Here is a 22393-nt window from a genome sequence, read left to right on the forward strand (position 1 = left end):
AGGCTGAATCACATGTACGCGAAAACTCACGCGACGGCGACACGCGTCGCGCGAAGACTTCGCGCGAACAGATATGTGTCGCTTGGCTCGTCGCTCGGATCTCCGAAGTAGAAAATTTCACTCGTTTGCCCGAAAATGCATGCGCGATCAGCGTACCACTGCCGGTCATTTCACGCGTTTTTTTTTTTTTTTGCTCTGTAGTATAGCATTGCGATCGCCGCGTATTCGCGCTTCGTACAACGATGGCTTAACAAAACTTAAATGAGCGCCTTGTTGACGCCGTAGAGTGCGAGCCGATACTTTGGGACCTGCACCACACATACTACAAACATCTTGGCCATTCTGATGCGGCTTGGCGCCGAGTAGCAGACGCCGTAGGTGCACCAGGTGAGAAGTTTTGTAGACAATTTCATTGAGTTGGTTTCATTGACTGCTAACTGCTTCCGTACGCAGACTGGATGTTTACGAAGTGAAAGAGCTCATTTATGTTTCATGCATGTGGTCTTAGCTGTCCTCGAGCGATGTTATTGTTTGCTAGAGGATGCGCGCTGCCGCGTAGCAGATATGCCTGACAAGGAAAGCATTCATGTAGAACTAGAATTATACTGTTCACAGAAATACGGTACAGGCTTTTTTCTTGTGGCGGATTTAAACTGCATGTGCTCTTTATGCCTTCGCAGTTCCAGAAGTAAAGGGAAGATGGAAAAACCTGCGGGACGCGTTCCGGCGTGTTTTTAAAGCACGCATCCCAGCAAGAAAGAGTGGAACTGGGGTGGACGATGTCCAAGAAGACGATACTACCTGGCCATACTTTGAGCAGTTGCGTTTCCTGCGGGACACAAGGCTCAGCAGGCCGTAAGTCAATTTCTCATGATTACAGCAGATTTATTTCACTTTAACAGCACAAATATATACCAATGGTATTTGCAGTCTGCCAATGCTCAAACGAATTCTATTTGTGTTTACTGCCTGAATTAAATCAAACAGACTGTCCATGGTATTGAAGTGCATTTAAACTTGCTAAGGCATTATTTACCTGTTTGCAAGTAGAGTTTACACTCACCTTTTACATCACAGCAGAACCTCGAGTAACTTGGACCCCCTACCCCTCAATGTAGAGGCCGAGGATATGGCAGAGAATGACCCTGAACCATCACAAAATTTTCGGCAGATTTTTGCTGATATGTATAGCGGGGGAATTTTTGTGTCTATTTTAAGGCCTGGACCAAGCTCAACTCCAGCAATGAGTGCAGGAGTTGAGCTTCTACCTGAAGCACCCAGCTGCATTGAGCCCCACAAAAAAACAAACAAAAAGGATAGATATGACGATCAAATCGACAAACTTGGTTATATTCTAAGAAATAATCCTGATGAATTAGACCATTTCGGCTCTTGTCTTTTGGCAAAAATGAGAACAGTTCCTAAAAGGTTGTGGAGCGAGATGCAGTTGGCGGTCTTTCAGACGGTAGCTGGCTAAATCCAAGATAAATGAGTCAGTCATTTATCCTGTGCTCCACCAGGATGACTAATTAGCTCATTCATCCTGTGCATGACTAGCTGGTGCAGGGACTTCTCACTTTTTTGTGTAGGGGAGGGGGGGGGGGGGGGGGGGGGGCGCAAGACTTCCTGTATTTTAAAAATTTATTTTGGTGGGTATGAAATAGTATTGCCCGTATTTTTTCTTGATTTTAAGTTTTCATTATATATGAGTGGTATCACTCGAATCTTTGTGCAATAATTATGACATTATTTTTATTATTATTATTTTTTTTAAAAATGTGTTAGCCAACTATACCACTACTATATACATACACCTGTCACACGAACACTTTCAATCCTCATTGAGCTCGATCTGCATTCAACTCAATGCAGATCGAAGTTGTCACACGGCAACTTTCAAATGGAATCGAGCTCGAGCCTACTTGACTTCAAGCTGCTTCCTCAATCGCTCTTGAGATTTCAAGCACACTCGAAAGGGGTCTTTGGTTCATCTACTCTGTGAAGGAAATTTCTCAGTGCTCATTGAAAATGCCCGTGTAGTACTGGGTGTGTCAATCCTTCTTGAAAGCCTCAATGCAGATCGAGTTCAATGAGGATCGGAAGTGTTCGTGTGACAGAGGTATAACTCCTGTAATATATTTGTACTCAAACATTTATACTTCTGCACAATACTCAGTGTTTCATACTTTGCATTTGGAGGTCATTATTTAAATGTTTACATTTCTGTGCATGATCAAACCACCAGTGCTTTAACTCTCCACAGAAGCAGCCATACTTGTGAGCAATAGTCAGTGTTTCATGTTATCCACTTTAAAATGGCCATTTGTGCCGCTGTGATAACTGCATGCTGGCGTCATCTTTGCAATTTTTTTGCCAATAATCAAAGTTCCTATCATTATACATTTTAATTTAGTCAACATTGTCACTTGGAGTCACAGTGATGATTTAGAACTCGTGCATCTGTATTTCTGGGCAATAAGGGTCTAAAATTGTCATCCCGTTTAACATCTGTGCTGCTGTGATAGCTGCGTGCTGCTGCCATATTTGCAATTTTTTTGCCAATAATCAAAGTTCCTATTATTATACATTTTAATTTAGTCAGTATTGTCACTTGGAGTCAAAGTGATGATTTTGAGCTCTGACATCTCTTGTGCAATAAAAGATGTACTTACAGTTTCCTTATTTTAGTAATGTAGATATAGTGACTGGTGTTGTAGTAACAAGCACAAGCAACAGTCTGCTTAAAAATTCATTCAATTCTTTTAATTATAGGGAACACGTGGTACAGAAAGCTGCAGCAGCAGCAGTTTGGCTAGTCCTCACCTCCTACAAAGTGCCGACAGGGGATATTTTAGAATTTGAATACATGGCATAGCAGTGCTAAAAAAAAAGAAAACAAGAGAGCTTGTACAACACAAAAAGGACACACACTGATAAGCATGTACACTGCATACCCGGGCTCACATGCAAAATAAAAATAAATTCCAGGAAAAAAAAAAAAGAATCCTCTTTAAGCTTCATGTGCTCAAGCTGTTCAATGTTCAATTATTGATACCTATTCAGGTGCCAGGTACACATTCCTGTAGGTTTTCACGAACCTCGTAATGGACTCTCGGAAGTAATGGTGTGCCGGCCGTACATCAACATCGCGTGTCATGCAGCCATGCAGGCCTTCCTTATGCAGTGCAATTTCATCAGCATCACCGCGTCGAAAGGTTAAAACTTGACTGGAGGAAAAGGGACGTTACGTTCCCTGTGGTGTTCATTGCTTTTTATGCAGGAAGCCCAAAACCATCAAGCACGTCTTCTTGGGGCGTTTAGGCGTAGTATGGGTACATACAGCGGAGAACACTGAAAAAAAAAGACCTGCCACTAGATCTCCAAAGATCTTGTTTCCTACCCATAAAGAATGAGGTCATCATTGTCAGTATCCCTAATTGTAGCTTCGTTGTCATCACTACTATCATCCTCAAGGTAGACAAGGAGAATTATGACATGCATTTCACGATACTGGGTGTGGCGCGGTTTGTTAAAGTGCTCAGCTGGGAATCTAAGGGATGGAGGTTCGATTCCTTGTAGACAAGAATTATGTGCGTTTCAGTTAATGACATCACTTGATTGAAAGCTGTAGTGGGACAGGACGCCGCCATCACTATAGGCGATTAAAAGCTTTCTCCTTAAAAATTTCTTGTGTCCTGCCATGGTGGTGCAGTGGTTAAGGCACTCGACTGATGTGGCCAAGGATGTGGGATCGAATCCTGGCCATGGTGGCAGTTTTTCTATGGAGGCAATAAGAAGGCACCTGTGTGCTGTGTGATGGCAGTGCACGTTAAAGAATCCCGGGTGGTCGAAATTTCCGGAGTCCTCTACTACAGCGTCTCTCATAGCCTGAGTCGCTTTGTGGCGTTAAACCCCACAAACCAAATTTGTTGTCATGATGGAACAATAACGCAGTAAACACAGGCAGAGAAAAGACTGAGACAAGACAAGCACTGACTGAAACTCAGCTGTAGGCAATGCTTGTCTTATCTCAGTCTTCCCCCTTTCTGTGTTTCAGGAAGCCACAAGTGCGAACACTTATGGCTTCCTCACACACCAGGCAGAAGCAACTGCCATTGCGTTTGACCCTCATTACAAAAAAAATAGCTGAATTTGTTGCGCACAACAGTGGCACTTTGTACACAGTTTCGTGCCCTCGCACGCTGCAGCTCCAACATCGCTGACCTTGCTTCTTCCCTCCAGGGACGTTCGTGGATGTTCCCGAAGGGGTCAGAGCTGTCAGCGTAGCCAGGAGGGCAGTAATGGCTGCTGGCAATGTTCTCCAAACAGAGAAAATTGTGCAGTGCGCATGTGGCTTTCACTATGTTGTCCACATTTTCGGGCTCCAAGTTTATCCGCCTTTCAAATATGCGCCACCAGGAAGCCAGGATCCCGAAGGCATTTTCTGCACACCTTCTGTGAAAAACAAAAACAAAAAAAAACACCCTTTTGCTTGCAAATGTAAACCTTTTAACAATAACAGGCAAAACCATTCTGTGTCTCAATACAGTTGTTCTAACAATTTGAAAATATCTTAAGCCAGCATGTCTGTAATAACCAGCAATAAAATGAAGCCAAAACAGCACCAGCTGAATTTCCTATTATGTTCTCGCTTGACCAAGGTTAAGAAAAAATGCCACCACATTGCATGAAAAGCCCGTTAAAAGGAGTGAAATTGTATTGTTATACATACCTTGCACGGCTGAGGCGATAGTTGTACACCACTTCTTCAGTATCTGTGTGGCTCCCTGGCAGTGGCCGCATAAAATCTGGGCGCGACTGGAAGGCCTCATCGTCAACGAATACATGAGGGCAGACCTTTTCTGACTCTGGCAGCTGGGCTGCATGAGGCAGATCAAGCTTGCCCTCATGTAGCCGTTGGCCAATGGGGGAGTCTTTAAAAATGCCCCCATCACTGAACCTCCCAGGTGCACCCACATCAACAAGCTGGAATAGGTATTGGCTGTCCACAATCACCATGAGAACAATGGAATGGGCGCCCGGAAACAAGTAGAAATATGAACACTGAAGGCTTGGATGCAGAGCACAGGAGTGAGCAGTTGGCATAGGATGACCTTTGTGCGATATCTTCCTCAGGATAAATGAACATTCTCCTGTAAACCTTTTCACAACCCTGAGAAATCGGTCCGACTGGGTGGTTTAGGTGAGCAATTGTCACTCTTTCCTATGCTACGAGCATAGCCCACTGCCCAATATGGCAGCACCGTTTACTGCTTTGTGAAATTTTGTGGAGACTACATGGCTTTATTTCATTTCATTTCATTTCATTTCGCTTATTTCACGTACTTGAAAGCACATGAGGGGGCGAGAGAAAAAAGCTGCCTTGTCGACAGCTTGACAAGCTCGCGCCCCCTAATACATAAGGGCAAGGGCAGACAGTAAAAGCATTCCGTGAAACAAAATAGAAAATAAAAACACAGATGTGAAAAACACAGCTACAAATAGAAATAATACAGATTAATAGCAATTACATGCAAATTTTACACTGCGAAGAAGCAGCTACATCCTGTACTGAAGTGTTGCAAAGAAAAAAAAAAATACAGAGCATATAGAAAAAAAATTTACATATAGCAGGATGAAAACACGACAATTCAAATCAACTATACAACACGTTAATATTTCTAATATAATCGTGCATTGTTACATTTGAAGCAAGGCTGTTTAACAATCTGGGAATAATGTTTGACAGCATTTGCATTCCCTAGTTTGTCCTTGATGAAGGCACTTCCCATTCTTCTTTGTGTTGCGTATGGTATGGTTGACAGTTTTTGCTTATGTTAGCCAACTGTGATAAGAAGTTATTTTGCTTTTTGTCTTTAATAAGTGCTTTACACAAACAGAAATCATAATAGTGTTCCATATTTACCACGTTCATTTGTTGTAACAGTGTATCGGTTGAAGATTGTGAGGGTGAGTTTGAGACAACTTTAAAATCTTATTCTGAACACGAATAATTTTTGCTGCGTTAGTGCGTGTACTATTTCCCCACACGAGGAAACAGTAGCGCGCAGCAGACAAAAAAAGTGTATGATAAAGCAGAAGCCTTACATTAAACGGAAGCACTTCACGGTGGCGATAAAGCAAACCTGTCGTACGAGCTAACTTAGTTGTTGCGGAGTCAAACTGTAAATCCCACATCATATGTTCTGAAAAAATTATTCCTAATGTTTTGATGCTACTTACAATATCTAATGGTTCTCCGCTTAGGAAGATAGTGTGGCCTTGTTCTAAATGCTTGCCTTTTGTTCGAAAGGCTACTGCTTTTGTTTTCTTAGTGTTTATAGTTAATCCATTACTGAGTGACCAGTCGGTTAGCTTAGATAAAACTTGATTCCCACGGCGGAAAAGGGCTTCACTGTCACTATCTGCAATAAACAAGCTGGTATCATCAGCATAGATTACGTATTTTACGGACTGATCGATTTGTATTATATCATTTATGAAAATGTTAGAGAAAAGGCCCTAAAATACTTCCTTGTGGGACACCAAATGATGTTGGTTTAGTCAGTGAAGAACAGTTATTCAAAGATACGTATTGTTTACGGTTTTCAAAGTAAGACTTCATCATATTAAGAACGAGGCCACGTACACCATATAATTTTAACTTCTTCAGCAATAAGTTTCGATTTAGGGAATCAAAAGCCTTACTAAAATCTACAAATATTCCTAAGACACTTGTTTTGTTCAAAGTTCTGAAGGATGTATTCCTTTTGGTTTAGCAGAGCAAGTTCTGTAGAGCGATTTTTTCGGAATCCAAATTGCGAGTCATGTATTATATTGTGCTTATCTGTAAATGACACCAACACTCTCTAAAACTTTTGAGAAAATGGGCAATTTGGAAATTGGCCGGTAATTATTTAGATTATTTCTATCTCCTTTTTTGTAAAGTATGTGGACTTTGGAAACTTGCATCTCACGAGGAAAGATGCCGACATTGAAACAAAGATTAAATATGTACGTTAACGGACCGGCAATAATGTCCGCCACAAATTATTGCCGGTCCGTTAACATACATATTTAATCTTTGTTTCAATGTCTGCATAATTAGACTTGCCATAACAAGCCCCTTATTTTTATCTGCTCAAGCACTTTGTATTCATTCCACATATATATAAAAATTTTTCATAGCTGTTAGAGTCTTGCACTTTCTTGCAGTAGTTCTGTATGAGATTGTTTTGCAGACAAATGACCCTTTCTACAATGCTCATCAATTTGGGCCTTGACAGCACTGTAGCAAATAGGCTATAACCTTTAAATGCTACATCTCATCTAAATATTTTTGCTTTCATACCTTGGAGCTGAAATAAAGGTTGCCAGCATTCTTGGGGCATTTAATTTCAACATGCTTCCCATCCACTGCTCCCAGGCAGTTGGGGAATTGCCGCAGACTCCAATAGCCTGAAGAGAATTGGAGCCACTTCGTTTGCGTTGGAGGCTGCAATATTAAAGACCAGTGCTTAATCAAAAATGAAACGCATGTATCATAGCTGACCTATGGACGAGGGTAGAGTTTGCATACTTTTATATATATAGGGGTCAGCATCCGCTAGAGCACCTTGCATGTCAGGTGTATAGCCTCTCTGGCCGTGGTGATCCCCACCCTGAACGTCATTGTGACATCTTTTATTAGCATTCCTGATGACAGGTATCTGAAAATATGAACAGTCACAAGCATTTCAGCAAGTTACAACACATGTACACTCACACTTTTTGTTCTGATTGCTGGGCGTCATCCAACCAGTCTGTGAAGCCACAAACTTTCTTTGTAATGAAACATGGGGCTTCAAAATAACCACTTTAGGCAGCAAGCTGCATGATGAGACTTCTATCCTAATTCACAGGCAGCTCGCTGCCATTAAAAATCTGCTGTGCAGCAGCTAGACTATACATACAAGATGTTTTTCTGAAGGCCCAAAATTTTTATAAAATGGGAACTTGGCTGAGATTTATTTTAGCCCTGAGGCTATATATATTGTGGGCTAAAGCGAAATCAAGATAAGAGGCACAATACTTTTGTTACCTTGCTAGCCAAGAAAATGTACAACATGCTCCCAAAACAATTATTGGTAAAAACGCATTTTGTAAATCAGATAACTAATTAGAGCATTCTGCCTCTAACTTGGCGTCCACTGTAGTCCTCGATACAACTTTAGGTCTAAAGTATTAATTTAAGCATGCCTTCTTTATATAAAAATATGGGAAATTAAGCCACAGTGGAAGATCCTAAACAAAGTTCCTGCACAATATCCGCTCGTCGGGCACTGAATTCTTAAAAGCAGTTCGCAGAGTACCTTTTGAAACCACGTGCTCTTACCGCAGCGTCGGGGCGAGGCGCTTGCCAGACGATATGGACTCTCTGCAGAGCCAGTCTTTTGTCAAGCGACTCTTTACTAACTCGTGGATAAAGTCGAATGCCTCTGGTGACATCTGGTTGAACTTTTGGAACAGCGACGGATCTCCGTTTTTCATCACCTTCATCTGCAAGGACGTATTGCAGTATTTAAGTTGCGCTGCACTCACCTCTTTGCCAGAAACAACTTACCGCTGTGAAAAACTCGCTTTCTTCGGCGTGCCGCTGCCAGACTGGCCGCACCCAGCATGTCCAGGCAAAAGCCTTCTTTCTTTTCATGATCAAGAGCAACCGCAGTGCTGCGAGCTTCCTGCGTCTGTCCATTTTGCGCGGGCAAAAGATTGCGAATGCGCGCACGCTTCTTCAAGGCAAAAACGAAAACTCTACCAAAAAAAAACAAAAGGTAACATGACTACTTGTTATTGTAAAGTTAACGCATGTCAAAAATATCAAAGCCAATGCAGTGTGCTGTAAATGCATTTTATTTTGTATTTCGTCGCAAAATACTTAAATTCTTGCAATTTTTTTTTTTACTGTTGTTACGTTTGTGAATACATTTGCGATGTGCTATGCCAGCAACACTGAGCGCTGTTGTCGTTTCGCGTTGCCGTCGGTTTCGCGTGCATGCGTCTTCCCCAGTAGGCGACGGAAAGAACCATGATCGCTTTCGCTGCGCCGCCTTGTCGCATCGCTCACTTTTTCGCTCACATGTGATTTCCGCTTGACTCACACTGTCAATTTTACGCTTAGAGTGAACATTTTCATCTGTGCATGTGACCTGCATTCTCGTCCTCCAAAGACTGTGGAAACTCAGTGCTGTTATCACGCGGTAGGTACCCCACCGTCATTTTAAAGCGCAGCTCATGTGCTCTTTAGGTGGTAGAGCCGCGTCGCCATTGCTGCCGTTGGCGTGTCCGAGCGAGAGAGTCACGAACGAGCTAAAGAGAATTCCTCTGAGGAGAGAGAAGAAGGCCGCTTTCTCGCGGCATCTCTTTTTTCTCTTTGCCTCGTGAGAATATTGAAGTGCTTTGTAACTGCACATGCATATCTCTGAAATCCTTTGTATAAATATATCACAAAAGGGCTTAAATAGCTGTCCTCAAATTTCACACAGGAAGTATCGTAATCGTCCTGGAATTGTTGTGCTCAAAATACAATGACGTATCCGTACTGTTATATTTGACTCCTTTCTAAACCTCTTAGCACCTTTTTTTGACCTGCAGAGAGCAAACACCATTAGGCGTGATTGGTAAGTCTTCCTTTAAAGGTCCATGGTCCACCTTCCAGTAGAAAATATTTTCTTCTCCGGTGACTTCGCACCCAATAACGCAAGGCCACAAACATTTTTTCAAAAGATTAGTTAATAGCGCAATTACAGTGGCCACAATCAACCAGTTTTGCCTTGTCCCTTTCCTTCTGTTTCCTGTCTGAAGTTTTTCACTCTTGCCTGGCCGTCTAGCCTCCGCAAGATAAATTCTTCCTCTTCAGTAAGAACTGGTGGGCGAGTTGGTCTGACATATCTAGTGAAGCAGCGCAACGGCATAAGGCCAGAGGAAGAAAGGGACAAACACAGCAAATTTTTCTTGTGAAATGAGTGTGCTTGGAATGGTGAAATACGGTACATCATCCACGTACGACAAAACTTTCACTTCACATGATTGAAGCTGAAAACCTGCTATTTTCCTATTAGGCAGCACGGATAAACTGAGCCACTGCTGCAGGCATGCTTCAGGAGGAGACGTGTAAAGTGCATATTTGCCTCACAGTCACCTACACAATGTTTATGCGACAGAGCAGTCGAAAGGTTTTAGACAAAGAATTTGTCATAACATCATAACCTCTGTGTGCATTGTAACGAACTGAGCTTGTGCCGAAGGCTGTGCACAGCCTAGTTTCATTTTACCAGTGAAATGATTACAGGAGGTAATTGGGCCAAAGACGGCAACCGGGCCACCTCGAACCAAAATGGGATTAAGAATATGAATATGAAATATGAATATGAGAATATGAAAAATAAAAATATGGCTCTTATTCCTCGCAAAGAAGCGTGGAGATGTGCCGTCTTGCAGCACGTGGCATGCTGTGGTCTTCTGTTGACGCGTATGAGGTCATGAACGACTTCGGAGAAGCGTAAAACAATGACAGTGCAGTCTTGGAGGGGGCAGCTTGCCACTACGAAACCGCAAAAAAATTGTAGGAAGCAGGGGGCAGTAAGAGAAGAAATGCACACGTGCCACAAGTTCGCTGCCTGCTGATTTAGCGTTTTGTTGAAGCAGCAGCATTCTTTTTGTGTATTTCGTAAAAGATATTGAGTTTTGATAAACTGTTGCTCTTAAGCGGACATTTGATTCCTGCAGCATTATTTTTGTACTGTTGCTATCTGCGATGAATCAACCAGCATTTGCTTAGGGGCTACCGTATTTACTCGCATAATGATCGCACTCGCGTAATGATCGCACCCCTGAATTTTGAGGTCAAAATTCCATTTTTTAAATACCCCGCGTAATGATCGCACCCCGAACATGGAGCCGCCTGGTGGTTGATCTGCAGTCATCCCGCAGCGAATGCATTCCGACGAGTTCCCAACCTAGTCTAGTAACGTTGGAGTTCCCATGATTCCATGCTTTGCGGCGTTCACCATTTTGCAATTCGGCAGCATCGTAGCGTGCTTTGTGTTTTTGTGCGAGTTTACGCCATTTCACCATGGGGCGGTATGCCAGTTACACCGCCGTGTTCAAGCTCAAGGCTGTCGACTATGCACTGGAGCATGGCAACTGCACTGCTGGTAGGCATTTCGGCGTGGACGAAATGAGGATGCGCTATTGGAAGAAGCAGCGCGAGAAGCTGATGGCTACGAACAAGACACGGCAGGCTTTCCGTGGACTCAAAACGGGCAAGTTCCCTCGTGTTGAGGAGGCGGTCCTAGAATGCGTGAGGGACCTGTGCAAGGATGGTTGTGCAGTGTCATTAGAAATGATACAGACACAGGCGCGCACAACTGCCAGGAAGCTGGGAATCGCCGCAAAGGATTTCCGCGCTAGCTCCGGTTGGACGACTCGCTTTATGCGACAGAATGGACTTTCCCTGAGGCGGTGGACGTCGTTGTGCCAGTGGCTCCCAGCCGCGTATGAAAGCAAAGTGATAGACTTCCATCACTTCGTCACTAGGCTTCGCGAAAAATGCGGTTACCTCATGTCGCAAATTGGAAACGCCGATCAAACTCCACTGACGTTCGACATGCCCCGGAATACAACTGTGAACGAGAAGGGTGCTCGGAGCGTCCTCGTGAAGATGTCTGGCGCAGAAAAACAGCGATGCACAGTCATGCTTGCTGTGACGGCCGACGGGCGGAAGCTGCCACCATACGTGATCTTCAAACGGACGACTATTCTGAAGGGAAACTTTCCCCGTGGCATCCATATATGTGCACAGATGAAAGGGTGGATGACTGCAGACCTGATGGTCGACTGGATCAAGACTGTTTGGGGAAGAAGACCAGGAGCATTTCTGCTTCCCTCGCTTCTGGTTTTGGACAGTTTTAGGGGTCACCTTGTGGACAGCGTGCGTGCCAAGCTGAAAGAGCTGCGCACGGACATTGCAGTCATTCCTGGCGGCCTGACTTCGCTGCTGCAGCCTCTCGACGTGTCTTTGAACAAACCGTTCAAGGACAACGTTGGACGACTTTATGCTGTGTGGATGGCGATGGGCCAGCATGATTTGACGCCGAGCGGAAAGATTAGAAGGCCATCCGTGGAGATGCTGTGCTCGTGGATCACATAAGCGTGGAGCAGTATCCCCGACAAGGTAGTGGCTAAGAGTTTTAAGAAGACAGGCATATCTAACGCTTTGGATGGAACGGAAGATGACTTCCTGTGGGATTGTGAAGATGCTCCCAGCGACGACACTGCCGTTTCCGATGAGTCGTGCAGCAGTGAAAGCGAGGATGGCGAGGATTCAGACTTTGATTAGAGTACTGACGAAAAAAAATAAATGGGCATTGTGCACTCCATGTGATGCTTAATGTGCGTGTTTATTGCGAAGGTAAGCCTTACTCAGCTTTTATTTTTGGTTGTAATCGAGATATATGTTCTAAGACGTCTGACCTGCAACTTGTTTGCGTTTTCGGTGCTCAAAAATTTTTTGTAGAAAATTTACCCCGCGTAATGATCGCACCCCGAAATTTGTCAGTATTTAAAAAAAAAAGTGCGATCATTATGCGAGTAAATACAGTAGTTGGCTCATGAGAAGACAGATTACTTCACATTGTGATGCACATCGCATAGCGCATTGCGAAGCAACGACTTCATATTATAGATGGCCAGCTTGACCTACAGGTCCGTGTAGACAAATGCATCATCTGAAGTCTGAAATGTATCATCTGAAACGCAAGCGCGTGCACCCTTGCGTGAGGAGAGCAAGAAGCACGCTGAGGTAGTCAGTTGCTGGGAATGGACATAAAAGAGTAGTTACTCATTAACATCCACTTGAGCAGAGCCATTGGGCTACAAAGGAATGCTGTAGAGTTAACATTAGACCGGCAAATGCCCCACTTTGGCTAAGTTTTTGATCATTTCACTGTCCCCGCCATCTGAATGTTGGCCATCCTGGTTTGCTCAGTTGGTACAGCAACTGCCCCGGACATGCATTGGTCCTGGAATCGAACCTTGGACAAGGATGAATTTTTCTTTGACTATGAAGTTTCTGAAAAACTTGTATACCGTTCCTGCAGGGGGAGCCACATCGCTGCACTAGGGTGGATGTTGATGAGTAATTACTTCATTATTACAAATCTACTCCAACTTGGGGGGATCTCCTGAAACAATGGGTTTGACCTTGATGTGTAAAATTAAGGGTGCTTATGGTGTAGAAGGACGTCTGCATGAAGCATTACAATAACAGCGATGGTAAATAAAACGGAGTAATGGAGAAACCAACAGGTTTAAACAGGAAGCTCATGCTGGGAGTGTGGAAATCATGCGTACTTCAACAGCCTTTTATTGAAGCAGTTTATTGCTGCCCAGCTGCTCATGTATTGGACGCACAAGTTTACACGTGAAAAAAGAGAATGGCATATGTGGTCATTGTGGAGCCGTCACAGTGGCAAGCAATATTCTGATATTATGGGGAGTGCTTGAGCTCGTTACAAAAAGGTAGTTCTCTGCACTTTCGCAAATAAAATATCTTATTTTGTCTCTCTTGGCGATGTGTCGAAAATGCATGTGTAAGGCCACGTGTTGTTTCTAGCCTTTAAGGGCAGAACCACTTTGTACATTCTGCACCTGTACAGAAGCTGGTATGAAACAAGTTTTAAGCTAATGGAATGAGAAGAAGCACTGTCTCTCTAGGAACACTTTCTTTCAGTGTAGTGTTATAATGAGAAGAAAGAAAAGCCTGGCCCTTGTGTTTGGTGCATGGAACGTTCAGTTGTTTTTGTGCTAGTAAACCAAAGCTTACTTCCTTTAGCTCTAAAGCTTCTGGTGAATGTTGTACTGCATCCCGTTGTTCTCTTCGTGCTTGCTCTTTTCTCTTCTGTCACCGCTGAACACTTGCTTGCTGTGCATGTAGATCTGCTGTCTACTGCTATGCCTTGCATGGGCTGTATTTTACACCAGCCAATTCTCTAACAGTACTGCGCAACCATCGATTGCCCAATGCAGCAGCGCCGAGCTGAAGCAAACGAAAATTGGGAAAGGGAACGAGCGTGAGGGCGGAATCATGCTGCTCAAGCGATGTGTAGTCTGCTTGGCTGTTCTGCTCCGTTGGAAGCAACCTCTTGAATGAAGTCATGTGTCCCAGTTCTGATGACGCTTGTTCTATCTGCTGTGTGCTTGTGGATTTGGGTGACGAAGATTTGTAACTTTCCAAGTATTACAATTGTCCCCGTTTCCATTTTCAGGTACTGTCTCAAGGAGGGCTCTTTTGAAATTAATTGATGTGCCATTATTTAATGTCCTCAACAGTTATTTGTTCTGAAAGTAACGAGTACAATTAATTATTGTGCATATTGAGTTGCTTATTAAGTAATAAGTGCTATTACAGATATTATGCAAAAAATATGCAGCGGATAAGAACACGTAGTGGCGAGTTGTTGGGGTGGCAATGAATGCCAGCTGATTCTGGCAGGGGTTGCTTCTTACTAATCAGAACAGCCTAGTAGAAGAGGCTCACTGCGGCAGCAGGAATTGTGGGCATGCCCTTGCCCTTCCTTGCTTTGCCATTTTATGTGTCTTCCGGCACTACGGCTCCAAGCAGATGATGGTTGCGGGGTACATGGTTGTAAGAAAAAGCGGTGTCATCATATATGGCAGGTGGTACCCGAAGAGTGCTAAGCATTGTGATATTTTATAGACTATTCCATGACCCTCGGAGAAACCGGTTTGACCGGGCTGTGGGGGGGCAGTCATCAATTCTTTCCTGTGTCAAGAGCAGCCCAGTGCCCCAATATGACACTGCTCTTCACTAGCATAGGAAGCACAGGTAGCTAGTGGAGGTTGAAACCTCTGGAGAATAAGGTTAGGCGGGTGGATGGCACTCCTAGAGGTTGACAGTATGGGGGGAGGGGGGGGGGGGGCGGACGGGGAATAATATGCAGGGCAGCAGTGGCTGGGGGGGGCAGTCAACACACTAGATGTGGCATAGGAGGATGGCAGCTGCTAGTTGTAGCTTCTGAACATGGAGTCTGCTCACTTGGGCTGGAGGCTTTTTGAACAGACAGTAATTTTCTGGGGTGGGGCCAAGTGTACTAAAGCACTGTTTTTGCAGTAAAGAAAAGAAAGCCTTGTGAACTAAGACTTATGGAAAGGGTGATTACGACACAGGCCAGATCGCTTCCTGTTAAGCTTTGAACACAGAAGGTTCTTTTTTTACAAACAGTGGACAGTATGCACAGGCAGTTTCTTTGCGTAGGGTATATGACCCGGCACAGGTTGTCATATTTGTAATTCCCTAAATTCAGTTCACCTTTTAGTCACTGCACTCATTGTTTGTGTGTCTAATAGAAGGCTGGGAATGGTGATTTTCGTACACTGTTTCCCTTATAGATTTGTTGCCGCATGCACAAGTTCAGTAACATGAGAGTAGCACTGTGGTGTGGCTGGCTAATCTGCTAATATTTTGTCCTCTTTCCATTTCTTTGTTATGGCCCTACAGCTGACACGTCGATGCCACCAAACAGTGTGTCCTAACCAGTGACCTCGTTTCACCTGCTATTTCTGGGCAGGTTCCTTGTGGCTTTCTTGGCGATGGCAGCTGTGTGCGGCCATCCACTGTTCTACCAGCGTTGGAGGTCCAGGATGTGAACAAGAGCCAAGCACTCTCCCTTTAGGCCATGACAGCGCTTCCAGGTGGAATTAGTCGCCATTCCCACTCTTTCTGGTCAGGTAAATAGCACCAACCTTCTCTGCTCAGACAAAAGCATTGCACTGCTCTGTGTGATTTACCAGTTGACATATGGAGCCTTCACCTGTGGCCAGCATACAGCAGTAGGTAGCAGATGTGGTAGTGGTGTTCTTTTTGACCATAGCATGCAATATGCCTCTGAGGAGAGGCTAAAAGAGGCAGACAAAGCATGTCCCTCCTGATGATGCCTATGCCGTTTATTACATATCGTAACACTGGCAGCTGAGCCATGCATGCCAAACTTTTCTATTTGCCCAGGAGGCTCTCGATTTTCTTATGAAGGGTCTGATTTTAGGACCACTGCCTTATATCACCTGATAAGTTTCCTCCACCCTTGCATGAAAGCGTTAATCGCCACTGAATCTGCAGGTGCGTTATAATTGCCCATGTCATCAATAGTGGCCACACTAGCACCGTGGGCATCGTCTGCGAAGCAGCTGATCAAATCCAGATCCAACCCAAATCCAAAGTAGGTGTGGCTGAATTGCATGTCATGCTTGGCGTTGCAGCTTCTTGTGTGTATGCTTAGTAACCCTAAACCGCTTGTATGCTGCACACATTGTAAAGTTACATTTTGATGTTCTTTAAGTCACAGGGCTATCAAAGCCCAAGAATTGATATTTGCAGAAGTTTTTGCGTCCTTAAACTTCTGTATATCTGTGATTCGTGGCATCAAGAAAAGGTGAACATTTTGCATTGTGTGCAATGTGTGGATGCGACGTTAGCGTGTCTCATGGCAGCAAAGGTGATTTGAAGCTGAAACTAGAACTGAATTCCGCTTATCAGCGTGTAGCATGATCGTCCAATATCTGCTGCTGGTGAAGGCCCATTAATCCGGAAGTGTTTTGAGCAAAGCTATGGCAGGTGTTTGAAGCTAGTAATGGCTGCTACTGCAAGGTTCGTGCAAAAGGACGAGTTGGAGACTTCTTGAACAGTTAGGTAGCTGTTGTCTGCATGATTACAATGTTCATGCAATTTGGCACCAGTGGGGCAACTTCTGTGCCTCCTAGCTTGATGGTTCGGGGGTACGAATAGTGCGAGCGCTGCCATACCACGGCATTTGATGCTGCCTCCCAGCTTGTACACGGCATGTTTTACGGCTGGTTATGATCAAAAACATCACAAAATGCAGCCTAAATGGGAACACACCCCCGAGATACGTTAGTAATTTGTTTTTGGACGTGAAACGTAAAAAGAAAGAGCAGAAAAAAAAAAATTATTTCAGGGAGTGGAATCGAACCACAGCTTCGTCGTTTCAAAACGTAACATTAATCTATTGGGCCACAGAAGTGATGAGAAGAGCAATCTTCAGTTGCGCTTTTCTTTTTTTTAACAATATATTTTTTATTGCCTGGTGACATCAGGAGATCCTACCGTTGGGAGAATGGAATCGTGCCTTGAGGGCGTTTCCACTTGCCTTATGTGTTCTCATTTCCCTGGAGGCAGCCCTAAGGATCTGTTTATTAAGGCAAAGGCCTTTATAGGCTCATGAGTGTGGACAGGATTTGTGCGTCCACGGAGGTGTCACGCCGTCATTGTGGAGAAATGAATTGACGAGTAAAAGAATGGTTCATGAGGTAAGGGCAAAAAAAAAAAATGCTTATGTGCAGAATTTTGTTGATGTGGAGTAATTAATTAATTGGAGCCAAAAAAGTCAATTCAACATCACAATAGCCTAGGATGTCAATATAGTGTGCAGAGGTCGAAACTCTGCAAAAAAGGTGTAAAAATGTTGCAAAGCTTTAACGTCTGGCCTCGTCACTGCGTTACAAATCTAAAAACAGTCAGTCAAGACTAAAATAAGATAAAGTTACTAAAGGAGAAAAAAAAAGTGAAAAAACAAAAAAAAAGATACCAAAGAAAGTGTAAGGAGTAAGAGAAAAAAATATAAAAGGAGCAAAAAGAAAAAAGACTCAAATGACTGCAAAGAGTCACAGGAAAGGCTTTCACCTTACCGCACTTAAGAGAGATCCGAGTGCCTCCAACAAATTGTTTTTCAGTGAGGTTTACCTTTCATAACCCTTAGATTCTTTGAATTAGCTTGAAATAGCTATCTTCCTGCAATTTTTGCACTTGATATCTTCCATGATGCCGCATGATCTACAGTCAAATCACGATATAACGAATGCTGCGGGACCGCAAAAAATCATTCGTTATTTTGAAATATTGTTGTAATGAAAAATTTGTGATTATAAGCCAGTAGGCGAACCTAGGTATGAAAATGACGTACCTTGGCAGTAGACACGTGTAGACAAGCAAAACCTCAAGTGAAAAGGTTGTACTAACTCCAAAGATGATTTATTTGAAGAAATCAATTATTTTCTTCTGCCGCGTGCAGCAAACACGACCGCGCACTACATTACACCACTACAGCACATAACCTTCCATTTTCTGGAACACCTCATTGCATGCGTGATTCCACTGAGCGATGGAAGTACGGACTTTGTCCATGTGCAAAAACAAAAAACAAAAAAAAAACATCGGAATTTTTTATGACCCCATCTTCAATGCTCCCTGAGGTTTGAAAATCTTGTCTCAGTCTTTCATAATGATCGCGGCAGTCGGTGAGGCAATACTAGCTGTCTGTAGAGGCCGAATCGCTTTTTCCCTGCATTGATTTCTTGCTGTGAAAGCAGCTGCGTTCATATCTTCTTGGCTCTTCGCTGGCTAATATCATTGCCAATCTCGCACAAACTTCTCAATAAGATAATCTGCGGCAAAAAAAAAATACCGTCCCACACTCGCGAACACACGAACGACCGAGCCACGTACGGCACACAACACAGCAAGAAAAAAAAACGCAGGCAGCTAGGAGCTGGTCCTAGATGTCCTGATGATGATAGCTACAGTCCACTGACCATGCACACACAAACGGCGGTTTCTGTTTCGTTTCACGCGAGAGTTGCAAGCTGCGGCGCTGTTAATTTTAGCCAATTTCGTAATACTGATGTTCAAAAATTATAGAAGAAATAAAATATGTTCGTTATTCTGATATATACGCTATTTTGAAATTCGTAATTCTGAAATAGTTTTACATTGAAACCATAGCAAATCTGCCGGGGATTCTTAAAAATTCTTTAATTTGAAAAGTATTAATGTGGTGTTCATAGTAACGAGAGTTCATTGTATTCCTTGCACGCTCAATGTTCTGTTCACTGATGTTTCTGCTTTCATTTCTGATGTTTCATTTCTGCTCTCATTGTTGTCTTTGAAGGCTTCAGCCTTTTGGTCGCACCCTATTGATTGGGTCAAATGTGGCTTCTGGCATTGTGACAGATGACATCTAATTGAGTAACAAAGGAATTGCATGAAGCATAAATTTGCAGTTGTGAAATGCATTACTTCATCTCTGACACCATTTTCTGCCTCCGTACCGTTAGCTGCTCAGTTTTGTTAGCACATTTTGTTTTTTTGCTTTAATGTGCCCTTCACCTTGCAGGGCTGACAGTAGCTGCCCAACCATGGTGTCACCGTGCCAGGGTCGCTATGTCGTAAGCCCGCCCCCGGAACCTCGTGAACGACCTTGTTCGAGTAGGACACCTTCTGATTGACAGTGAGAGCTGCGGCATTAAGTGGACTACGAAAGCGGCCTTCGGTGAGTTCAGGCTTTATTGTTATGGAATGAAAGTGGCCCACTAGCCTTCTTCTTGTTGGAGGTGCTGGAGACAATGAATGACACAGTAATGATGGCTGCTGAATTCGTGTTTGTGGGCTCGCACCTAGCTGTGGCAACTCCGTTTTGATCGAGATAGAATGAAAAAAAAAAAAAAAATCACGCTTGTGTTGGCATTTTAGTGTGGAATAAAGAACCTGAGGTGATCTATATCGATTCACGGTTGCCTGTCAGGTAAATGTTGACCAGCAAGTAGTTCTTAAACCCTTTAAATGCCATGCCCAGCACGCTCCTGTCACATCTTGCTCACTGGTAAAAGAGCATGACACTGATACGCGAGGAATGTCTGCAAGCCATCCAAGATCCACCGAAAAAAACTGCAATGATTCTCTGATTACTGACATGCAGTTTTGAAAGGAGCTAACAGTCTATGAGTCTAAGGCAAACATTGGGGATACAGTCGCCGACCGATTTTTCGGACTTCAAGGGAACGGGAGAAATGTCCGAATAAATGAACAGTCCGAAAAAATGGTTAAATGAAAAAAATGAACTTTATTTTCGGCTGATCAACTTTAAAATAATCATAGATTGTGCCTTGCCTCATTTTGTGCCTGCGGGATAAGACATCCGCTTGTATTTGCGCAAGTGTCGTTGCTTCGTCGTACACATTTGAGAGCAATGTCAAGGCACTGGCAATTTCCAATAAGACTCGCAGGGTTCCCTTTCTAGAAAAAGAAATTTATAGCAATAGCAAGAACAGGACCAGAGATATTGGTCTTTCAAAAATGCAACTTTTCACCAAAATTGGGGGATTCTGAGAAATACTCAAGCCTCGCAGCAATTAATCAGGAAAGACAATACCAAAGACCTCATGCTTTCAAAACTCACTAGGATAGTCTGGGTGCATGCTGTCGTGGTGATTTTTTGCTGTTTTAGCAAAGCCAAGTGAGGTCGCCCGCTTCTTTGCAGAACGTGTGTTACGGCGCAAGTCCTTTTCTTCAGCTCTCCTGGAGCCAGTTGTTGTCACGTTTGTGTTGCATTCTTGCAGAATTGCCGCTGCTGTATGCTTGCATCCGACATTGAAGCGCAGCACAGCTTCTGGGGTGGCTGCTTCCACAGCAAACAGCGATGAGTGCCGCTTTGTGGTTCAAAGTGCAGATGATCGAGTGAAAGCTTTCATTTGAGTTCTGGGCCTTTCCCCGAATGCAACCTCTGCAGTAGGCTCTTCTCTGATAAGCGACTATAAACAAACAGAAGTGCTTCAGCCACATCTTTTGACAGACTAATTGTGCTTGGGTTCCGGCTCCTTTTTTGCCTTTGCAGCTATGGCAGCACCAAGACTGGTCACCAGTAGGACACAAACTGTGATTGAGGCAGTCATCAGTAGATGTGATGTGTTAATATGGTCGCCATCACGGCATCCACATCACCTATATTTGATCTCATCGCTCGACCACAATATACTGCCAGCTTGTAAACTAGATCAGCTCTGAGCCTTCCTGTACCACCAAGACTTTGCTTTCCTGCACTCTTGTGCCTCTGCAAGAGGTTCGCAAAGCTGCTTCCATACGCTTGTGCGCGTGGTTTATGCAATCCTCTTTGACTGTTTCAATTTAGTCGTAGATTTTCGCATCTTGAAGGGCATTGAATGTGCGACTATCCCCATGGCATCTTTCAAATATCTTTCAAATTTCTTTCAAATAGAATTTCACTTGCCTCTACTTCCACTTGACCATCCTTGCGGTTGGTGTTTTTTTGGCACTGGTGGCGTGATTTCCAGAGTTCGTAGCCATCGGTGTTCGGCTTGGGGCCAGTTTCGCAGCCCAGACAAAAGTTGGATAGCACTACATAATCATACAAGTCAAGAGTTTCACCATGGCACCAGCACCTGTGATGAGTGCCCACGCGTCATCCATGTGCCGTCTTAGCACACGGTGATGTTCCTCCTGTGCCCAAAACACGCCATCGTATACCTTTGCCACTGCCTGCGCGGAATGTGCCATATCGGCCACGGCTGTTCGGGTAGCAGCAGGTTGTAGAGTGTTCTTCTGGGGCTGTTTAAACGTCTTATGAATCCCGCGCCACGACAACCCCTTTGCCAAAAAGATATCATTCATTGCTGTCTGGCTGTTACGGGTCAGCAGCATTGCTAGACTAGCCAGAGTATTGAGCTCGAAAGGATTGCATCTTTTCTCACCATCAACCCTCCGTGAGTGCCACTCGGCTGAAATCTCACCACAGTTGTCACACAGCACGAGTAGTTTCACAGTGAGGCCATAGCTCTGGTTGCTGGTAATTAACCTCACGCATCCGCAACACGTTTTGCACCGCACGGCATCCTGAAGGACGTTCACGATGCTGAGGTCAATTACTGCATAGGAGGCTGTTTCATGCACCACTTGCATCGGCGAACAGCGCTGTCTTTCGTGTTGTCGCCTGCGTCGGTGCCAGTTGATCAAGCGTAGCCTGATGTGTCACTGTTAGTGACAGGTGCGGTGTCAATTCATACGCGATTGCAGTCGGCATGAAGAACGGTGCCATTATCCAGCGGAATCGGAGAAGCGTCGCTGCCCGCAATGTGATTGTCACACAATCTTGTAGCACTGCACAGTATGTAACAATGTCGCGTCATAAGGCCAGCTCGCTCACATGCTAGCGACGAGCAGCAGCGACAGAGCGAAAATTTTCAAACTTGTTGGAACTGCTTCCCTCTCGCCGCTCGAGCCACCGCTGCAGCTCAAAACAAGTTTTCTGTGTCGCCGTAGCGGCAGGAAATGGCGAGCATTTTCGCTTGCATGTCAATGGCGCGCGTGCCATTGCCGAATTTATAGGGCAGAGGAACGATGACGTCACGGTCGATGGCGTCAGATATCCAAGCACCTGTGGCGTCCCAACGATGACGGTGCTGCTGTATGTTCTATCTTTGATGACCAATTTTTCACTTGTGACTTGAAGCTCAGCGATAGTCTGTG

General features: G+C 44.1%; 1 long non-coding RNA gene across 1 annotated transcript; it reads left to right on the plus strand.

Moving 5' to 3' along the window:
- The first annotated feature begins 212 nt into the window (after positions 1-212).
- LOC146188969 (uncharacterized) lies at positions 213-22393 on the plus strand. The gene is made up of 5 exons (XR_014707614.1): positions 213-387; positions 681-855; positions 15630-15789; positions 16178-16277; positions 19248-22393. It is a non-coding gene; the product is annotated as an uncharacterized LOC146188969 (long non-coding RNA).

The sequence above is a fragment of the Amblyomma maculatum genome, chromosome 5, assembly GCF_055883805.1.
Source record: "Amblyomma maculatum isolate TAMU_Amacu chromosome 5, ASM5588380v1, whole genome shotgun sequence".
NCBI lineage: Eukaryota > Metazoa > Arthropoda > Arachnida > Ixodida > Ixodidae > Amblyomma > Amblyomma maculatum.